The 10,000-nt window shown below is 34.6% G+C and overlaps 1 long non-coding RNA gene across 1 annotated transcript in view; it reads right to left on the bottom strand.

Moving 5' to 3' along the window:
* The window catches only part of LOC118762835, a 16,631-nt gene that overhangs the window by 1,802 nt on the left and 4,829 nt on the right, over nucleotides 1-10,000 (bottom strand). The window contains exon 2 of the long non-coding RNA XR_004998584.1: nucleotides 6,537-6,541. This is a non-coding gene — a long non-coding RNA (uncharacterized LOC118762835). The remainder of the gene's footprint in view (nucleotides 1-6,536; nucleotides 6,542-10,000) is intronic.

Below are 10,000 nucleotides of genomic sequence, written 5' to 3' on the forward strand. Positions count from 1 at the left end.
ATAAATATGTATATACATATATATATATAACTATGCATATATATATATGTATACATACACACACACATATATATATATACATACATACATACATACATACACATACGTATAACGTCACACGAAATATCTAGTTATAGATAGCTAATTTGAAACATGTTTGTTTGAGTGTACGCACACATATGTATATATGTATATATATATATATATATATATATATATAATATACATATATATGCACGTGTGTGTGTATACCTATATATATCTGTATGTAGTATGTATATATATACATACAGATATATATGGTGTATACATATATCTGTGTGTATATACATATATATGTATATATACATATATATTATGGTGCTTCACTAGGAATGATCCTGTAAAAGATTTCCCTGATAATGAATATAGCCTGAAGCAACGACATAATTACTTCTCTACTACGTCAGGGAATCATTCATTCTAAACAGTGAACAAAACGTTTAAAAAAAGTATTAAAAATGCCGAATAAGTTAAATATTTTTCATGGTAAGCCATTTTCTGTTATCTGTCTATGAAAGAATTAATCTAGTTATTGTTATTAATATGACGAAGATTGAAATCTTGGAAGAAATGTCTTTAGATCCATATTTGTAACATTTCGTTATATAATATAATTATTTTCGCATTCCAGTTACTCAATTTAGATTTAATTAAGGTGGAAGCTCTAAAATACATAAATATCGATTTTCAGTCGTATTACATCCCTGATCAGATCGTCTTTCGCTTGCGTTTGTCATAGACGGTTGATCGTAGCCTCTAGTTTTGAGTAAAGGAAATTAATCTACTATTACACCATATGTAGAATTTTTCAAAATTTGCTGAAGTTTAAATAATATAAAACTATATAGTTAGCAATATCGGCTTTTATTATTTTTGCGTTACAGTTTACTGTCAGAAGATTCTGGACTAAGTAAATAAACTAAATTAGAAGGTTTGTAGCACATAGGTTATACACTAAAGAAGTTGTGTGCTTTGAAAAGCACAACACTTAACCTTCACTTTCTCTTTTTAATGCGTTTTTCTCTCTCACTCTCTGTTTCTGTCTGCTTGTAGTCTGTTCATTCCCCACATACATTATATCTCTATTATAATTCTGCTAGTTTATTTCGTTCACTGGTTACGTTTTAGCTTGCTCGAAAAAAGTGGAGTGCGTGTGAGAAGGAGGGGAGAATGTAAGAGAGAAAATGCGTGAGAGTGAGAGAGAAGGAGGTGGAATGAATAACATGGCCACAGTCACTAACTACGTTGTTAGTGGTTAGTGAAAGTGAGAGAAGAGAAAGAGAAGCTTGACGAATTAAAGAGGCGTATTTACATTGTCAGAACGTTTGTTGAAGAGGTAGAAATGAGAGAGAGAGAGAGAGAGAGAGAGAGAGAAGAAAAAGAGGAGACCGAGAGAAGAGAGCGAGAAGGGAGAAGCTCTCTTCTCTCTTCAGAAAGAAAGAGAGAAAGAAAGAAAGAAAGAAAGAAAGAAAGAAAATAAGAAAGAAAGAAAAAAAAAAAGAAAGAAAGGAAGAAAAAAGAAAGAGAGATAGAAAGAAAATATATAAGGTGTTTAGCAAAGGGTAATCTTAAAACCATATGATATATCGTTGTGACTGGAAGTGAAATAATTTAGCAAATTCTTAAATTTGAATGGGATTGAAACTAACCATGTAAATAAAACCATTGTGTATATTCTCTATATATTTGTTCAATACTCTTTACTCTCTTTTACTCTTTTACTTGTTTCAGTTATTTGACTGTCGCCATGCTGGAGCACCGCCTTTAGTCGAACAAATCAAACTCAGGACTTATTCTTTGTAAGCCTAGTACTTATTCTATCGATTAACAGCATCGGTTGTCAAGCGATGTTGGGTGGGGGGACAGACACAGACACACAAACATATACACATACATATATATATATACGACGGGCTTCTTTCAGTTTCCGCCTACCAATCCACTCACAAGGCTTTGGTCGGCCCGAGGCTATAGTAGAAGATACTTGCCCAAGTGCCAGGCAGTGGGACTGAACCCGGAACCATGTGGTTGGTAAGCAAGCTACTTACCCCACAGCCACTCCTACGCCTTGTGTACAGTGTAAAGTAATTATGATAAAATATTGCGTAATAATGAATATGCACTTATATACTGATCTTGCAGTTTCAATAGACTTAAATACTAATGAATAACATGTGTATTAATCTTTGTATAGATTATTATTGTATATTATTCTATCATTTACTGCACAGGCAACAGTAAGATTTATATGCAACATAAATGCAAATCATCCTTTCTTTCTTAAATAGTTTCTCTTAATTTTTTTCGTTCTGTGAGATTTCCACTGGTCCCGTTAGTAATTTTCAATCAAAACTGAAACAAATCAGTTTGCGTGACTCCAGTTTTCTAAGTACCACGAACTTCAGGCAAAACAGTTACAACTCGTGAATGATAGCGTATACATACCCATTGCTGAGTATCGTCTAGTGGTTGTGTTTGTTCATTGCTTAGTTTTTTCTTCATGTTTTTCATTGGATGTCGTGTCACTTCTGTAATAGTGTGTTTGTATTTCTAGTAACTGTATGTAGGGGTTTTATTAATTTCTTTATGGTTTCCTCGGGGATTAGTGGCAGCAGGTTTCATTTATATTTATTTTCCTGTTTTCTAAGTTTGTATGTTTGTATAAGATTTTTTTTTATCGAATACTTTGGAACGCGTTCATTAATAAAAGAAATTAGGGTTATGTCCGTAAGCTATATCTCTAATTAATCATGATTTACATGGCTGAGTAAACGGCCAAATGAGTGTTTGGATTCTGGAATATGCTGTAATGAACATGCATTTTTTATTTGTGTTTATACAATGTGCGCATGTGTGTGAGGTCAGATTCTAAGTGCAAAAATGAAATGTGTAGGAGGTGGTAATGGCAATGACTTTGATGACGGGCGAGGCCAGATAGAATTATAATGAATGGCGATTTTATGGTTCAATTAGTGTATAGCATGCACACACACACACACATCTATAAATATATACACGCATATATGTGCATACACATAATCTAAACGTACACACACACATATACATGCACACATATATGTGCGTGTGTGCATGTGTGCGTGTGTGCATGTGTGCGTGTGTGCATGTGTGCGTGTGTGCATGTGTGCGTGTGTGCATGTGTGCGTGTGTGCATGTGTGCGTGTGTGCATGTGTGCGTGTGTGCATGTGTGCGTGTGTGCATGTGTGCGTGTGTGCATGTGTGCGTGTGTGCATGTGTGCGTGTGTGCATGTGTGCGTGTGTGCATGTGTGCGTGGGTATGCGTGTAGAAGGTTGAAAAGGAACATACGAGTTGATATGCTTAAGGAAAATAAAACAAGGTAGAAAATGCTAAATTAATTTTATCATGAAGAACATTTTAGTACCGGTTTCAGGTTTTGCGACTTTTTAACTTAGAATAAAGCCTGAAAATCAATTAAATTGCAAAAAGAAAAATAGATGAAATATTTTTTTAAATATTTCAATAGTTTTCCAATGAAAGGGATATTTTCCTTTTTTTCTGTTTTTCTCTGTCTCATGTGAGGTGTTGGCAGCAAGTACCAGGTAGCAGCAGTCCTAATATTTGATATGAGTTATTGCTTTTGATTCTTTAAGCAGCTGTAGTAGCTGAGAAAGGAGGCGAAGAAGAAGAAGAAGAAGAAGAAGAAGAAGAAGAAGAAGAAGAAGAAGAAGAAGAAGAAGAAGAAGAAGAAGAAGAAGAAGAAGAAGAAGAAGAGAAGAAGAAGAAGAAGAAGAAGAAGAAGAAGAAGAAGAAGAAGAAGAAGAAGAAGAAGAAGAAGAAGAAGAAGAAAAGTAGGAAAAGAGGCGAAAGAATAATAAAAATGCGGGAGTGCTATGACAGTAGTAGGACGTTGGTGGAATCCTCTTAAATAGTCAAGTCACCGAAAAGTGACCCGGTGTAGTTGTAGTAGTAGTTATTGGAACTGTTCTGAATTAATTCATGGGTAGTAGCTCTTCTGAGTATATCGTTTTTAATATTTGCGTGGGCATTATACTAAGGCCCTTGTTATAGTGTCATCTTTGGTGGACGCATTCAAAAGGAGTCTATATTTTGTGATAAAATATGACTCTTTACTAATGCGCTGACTGCACATTGTATCGTTCCTGAATTTATAGAGGGGAAATTTTTGAAGCTGGGTTGTTTGTTAGTGGCAGAAATGTTGATGTGTTCGCTGAATACTATTTTTCTGTATTCCCGAATTTTGATCATGGATCTATGTAGAGCCATCCTTTGACGTAGAGGGTTTTTGGTTTGGCCTATATATTACGCTCGACACCCACAGCAAGTTAATACATACATTAGGTTCTCCGAAGCACATTTGAAGTTGGTTTTTACTGTAAAATGTCGACGCTGTTTGAAAGAGAACTCTGATTCCTCTATTAGGTTGACGCATATACCATAGTTAGTTCTTCCGCATGTTTTCACTGACGGCTTCAGAGTTGTTGTCGAGCGTAGTTGGGCTTGTGTTATGAGAATTTTCATAGATTTGGGTTGCCTTTTGCTCTTTATGTTAGTGTGCGTTTGGCGTATTGAATTCATTCTGTGGTCCCTTTTTAGTAGGGGAATTTTCGGGTGGATGGTGTCAAAGGCTTTATTGTTAAGAGTGTTGTGTGTGGAGATGTATGGTAGGGCTTTTGGATGTAAATCCTTCTTTAATTTGGGATGCCTAAGTTCGTGAATGTTGAGCTGTAGGGCATTTTGAAAGCCTATATCAGTTAGTGATGATCGGTACTTCCTGGTAATGTATACTCTTTACTCTTTTACTCTTTTACTTGTTTCAGTCATTTGACTGCGGCCATGCTGGAGCACCACCTTTTAGTACTTATTCTATCGGTCTCTTTTTGCCGAACCGCTAAGTAACGGGGACCTAAACACACCAGCATCGGTTGTCAAGCAATGCTAGGGGGACAAACACAGACACACAAACACACGCATACATATATATATACATATATACGACAGGCTTCTTTCAGTTTCCGTCTACCAAATCCACTCACAAGGCATTGGTCGGCCCGGGGCTATAGCAGAAGACACTTTCCCAAGATGCCACGCAGTGGGACTGAACCCGCAACCGTGTGGTTGGTTAGTATCCTTTAGTTCATGTAGTCGTGTGTCCCTGATGCTTGTATTAGAAACTATAGTACAAATCCTTTTTGCTAGGTTGAAAGGGATATTCATTCCAGTGAATGGCATGAGTTGAACGGTAGATATTGCTTGGAGTCCGTTGGCTTATAGTATATATGTATTTCTATATCGTTATTAGATTTCTTAATGAAGATGTTGAGGAATGGAAGTTGTTGATGGCTATATTCCAACGTAAATTGATTGTTTTCATGAAGTCCATTTATAAGTGCTTGAAATTCTATAAGTCTTTCTATACTTTCATGCCAAAGAATGAAACAGTCATCCAGATACCTCTTCCAGTTACTTCCTATGTAGAGGGTTAATGGGATACCGTATTTTTCTAGTATCTTACGATAAAGACTGATTTCTAGATATCCCCTGACTAGGTTAGCAAAGGAGGAGCCGTCCTCGTACCCATCGCAGTCCCCAATTTTGCCGACAGATGTCTCTCAAGTCAACGTAGTTATTGTGCAAGATGTATTTTAGCCCTTCTATAACGAATTATTTTTGATGCAATTTTTCCCCTCCATAAATTCAGAGACGATGCAACCTGTAGTCAGCGCATTAGTAAAGAGTCATATTTTATCACAAATTATAAACCCGTTTTGAATGCATCCATCACAAATAACACTAGTACAAGGGCCTTAGAAATATAGCCACGCAAATATTAAAAACGATATATTCAGAAAAGTCTCTACCCATGAATTAATTCAGAAAATTCCAATCACTACTATTACAACCACACCGCGTCACTTTTCGGTCACTTGACCGTTTAAGAGGATTCCACCAACATCCTACTACTGTCATAGCACTCACGCATTTTTATTATTCTGTCTCCTCTTTTCCTACTTTTCCCTTTCTTCTTCTTCTTCTTCTTCTTCTTCTTCTTCTTCTTCTTCTTCTTCTTCTTCTCTTCTTCTTCTTCTTTGTTTCCGCCGCCGCCTCCTTTCTCAGCTACTACAGCTGCTTAAGGAATCAAAAACCAAGAACACATATCAAACATTAGGTACTACCTGGTACCTTCCACAAAGACCTCACACGGGACCGAGAAAGACAGAAAAAAGGAAAATGTCCTTTGCATTTGAAAAATTTAGAAATAATTTTAAAAGATTTCATTTAATTTTTCGACAAAAGCATAGGGACAGTCGATACTACTTATTTTGATTATTATATTAAAAGGAGAAGACCTCGAAAACTACTGAAATAAGTATTAGAAAGTAGGGGTGAAAATCAAATTTAGAGAAGAGGAAAAGGCCTTCACTAAAATTTAGCAAATATATGATATTATAGCAAAAAATATATTAAATATATAGGTGAATGATAAAATTATACGTAAACTTTTAATAAAGAGATACTTTAATATATAAGAGAAATAATAAAAGTTTGTGTAAACGTGGTATATAAAATATTCTGGAATAAAAAATATATATAGAATTTATAACGGAATTACTTGATATAAATAGAACTTATCATATAAAGTGAACTGATATTATAAACATTCCACTTGAGTACGGGCGAACAACGATAGGACATAATAAAAAATAAGATCACACGTATAGAGTAAATAAATTGGAGATATTTAAATTATATAAAGGAATACATTTAGATTCAAAATTTTAAAATTTGGGCCCACAATCAAATAATGAATATAGTACTCTTCTACTCTTTTACTTGTTTCAGTCATGTGACTGTGGCTAAGCTGGAGTACCGCCTTTAGCGCAGAAGTGACTGTGTGATAACCAGCCACATGGTCCCGAGTTCAGTCCCACTGTGTGGCACCTTGGGCAAGTGTCTTTTCCTACAGCCTCGGGCCGACCAAAGCTTTGTGAGTGGGTTTGGTAGACGGAAAGTGAAGGAAACCCGTCATGTATTTATATATATATATATGTGTGTGTGTGTGTGTTTGTGTGTGTGTGTGTGTGTGTGAGTTTGTGTGTGTGTGTGTTTGTGTCTGTGTATGTCCTCCCTAACATCGATAACCGATGCTGGTTTGCTTGCGTCCCTGTAACTTACCAGTTCAGCAGAAGACACTGATAGAATAAGTACCGAGGATAGCTGCCATAATCGTTTATGCATGATCGTGCCTGGATTATAATTTCCTATTTTATGTTTGCGGTAATGTTACAACATCTCTGTCCTAATATCTCTCAGATATTGCGTTTCTTTTATATATGGTCCGGGATGCGTGTGCACGTTTTATGTATTTGTCGTTAAAGTTTCCATCTGTAGCACAGATCTAGTACTATTAGTTTTGTCTTTCCTTTGTAACTTGTTTTATCGACTGCTAATTTGTATGTAATTTCCGTAACGTGCATTTCCTAGATCTTATGCTGTTGAACCTTTTTTTTTCTGCTCTGTGTTGATTATTTGCAGATGTGCTGTTATTTAGTGATTGTATGATGCATATCATGTCTTCTTGTGCAACTGTAGCTGACTTTTAAATTGTTTCTACTGAATATTTTACGGTATTTGTCTTCAGTTGGGAAATACTAATAAATTTTAGGAAGCTGTTTGCTACATTTAGACTGGAGAGAGGGTTGAATCAGATGATGTTTCTTTTCCTACTTTGTATGTTTTCTGAATCTTTGCATTTTTTGTTATATATAGCTTATAACGTATATCATATGTACAATATGGGAGTGTGTGCGTGTGTGTATGAAGTGTGTGTGATTCTGTAAATATAGTTGGGCAGTCAATTAGAGTAATTAAGATACACATCTGTCAATTTAGCACGCCTTATCCTTTTAACCATCAGAAAATCAATCAGCAGTGATGTTTATTCTGTTCTCTAAGCCATATGTAGTATAAGAGAATTGAAATTAAACAAGCGATTTTATGATTCTAATTAACTTGAGTTTAATTCATGATATTTATACTAATACTGTTTCCTACCCTGTTATGAATACGAGCTGGAAAGCTCACACAACACCCATAGGATACGAAATCAGAATATAGAGTATGAAAATTAAATACTCTGACGCACTATCCGAGAGTTTCTCCTGTATCAATATGCTACTTTTCATAGCAGTATTTTTATCTAGATATAGATTGCCATAAATATACTGAATAAGTCCCAATATATCTCTATTAGTTATTTTATTAATCGAAATAGGATGAAACTTCAAAGTTCACTGTATATAATTTGAAATGTGAACTCACACAGTTGGAAAACATTTCTGTAAATAATATAGTCTGTTGCTTTATTTTTTTTATTTGTCCATCATACTAAGTTTACCTGTTAGTAATACATTTTCTTTACACTTGTGTCTAAATTGATATATATATACACACGTGACTCTGTATTTTATAGTCAGTTCCACACATATGTGGTATATGCCTCGGTGAGTTACTCAGTTTCAACGTACGTGTAAAGCTAACATTCTAAAGTGGAAATCTATAAAAGAGTGATCAATTTTATTATATTTTCAAAACATTACTGCTGTCTTAACGACAGTTTGTAAGTAGATAAACGAAGACAAATCGAAGTACAGAATTGGAGCACCGCTAAAAGGCATGCTATCAGCTTTGCTGCTTTCTATAAGATAGCAATCAAGTAACTCTGGTTTAATAATGAGGTTTCTCACTCCCCCAACCCGCTCTCTTTAGTTTTTCGTCTTGAATGTTTCAGATGATAAAACAACACAAACAGTTTTTGATGTCTTCGTCTTCCATTGACAATCAACGTTTGTTGACTTAAAATGATTGTCTCTTTCTCTGCTGTCTGATTTCCTTTATTCTATGAAAACTTTGATGTATTATATACGAAAAGCAACTGAACTACTGCCAGTTTTAGCCAATATTTGTACCCCAAACATCAGGTTTAACATTACATATTCATTATATCTAAAATTGGAGTCGTAAGTTAAGAATAAAACACAACAAAAAAAGGTAATGTGCAAGCCTAAACAGATAAAAGCATTTATCTCTGTGGCACTATTTTCTAAGTTCATATACAGCCATATTTGACCTTCCATGTTGTACCTGAATCCAGTAAAATGTATCTTATATCTATACTATATAAGATGCAGGTAGTTTAACCCGTTCCCCGCCGACTGCAATTCCAAAAGCCGCATTATTTGTGGGATAAACCACAGACACACACACACATATATATATTTATATATATATATACACACATATATATATATATTATATTTATATATATATATATACACACACACACACACACACACATATATATATTATATATATATATATATTTATATTTATATACACACACACACACACACACACACACACACATATATATATATATATATATAAAGGAAATGAAGAAAATGCTGACAAAATGATTTAAGTAAGGGAGAGTGTATTTAATTAGGTGAAAGTTCTTTTTACCGGTTGCGCATTTGTTATGCTTATCAAAAGATATTTTTTAAGAGAGATAGAGTTCCTTTCTGATAGATTTTTTTCTCTTATCTGATAAGAGAAAACAATCTATCAGAAAGGAACTCTATCTCTCTTAAAAAAATATCTTTTGATAAGCATAACAAATGCGCAACCGGTAAAAAGAACTTTCACCTAATTAAATACACTCTCTCTTACTTAAATCATTTTGTCAGCATTTTCTTCATTTCCTTTTTTTATATATCACAACTCGTGTTCCACATCTCCTTTTTTAAATATATATATATATATATATATATATATATATATATATATGTTCATGTATATATACGATAGACTTTCAGTTTCTGTCTGCCAAATCCACTTACAAGGCTTTGATTCGCCCGAGGCTATTGTATAAAGCACTTACCCAAGGTGCTTGGCAATGG

This window comes from Octopus sinensis, linkage group LG3 (assembly GCF_006345805.1).
Source record: "Octopus sinensis linkage group LG3, ASM634580v1, whole genome shotgun sequence".
NCBI classification, from domain to species: Eukaryota; Metazoa; Mollusca; class Cephalopoda; order Octopoda; family Octopodidae; genus Octopus; species Octopus sinensis.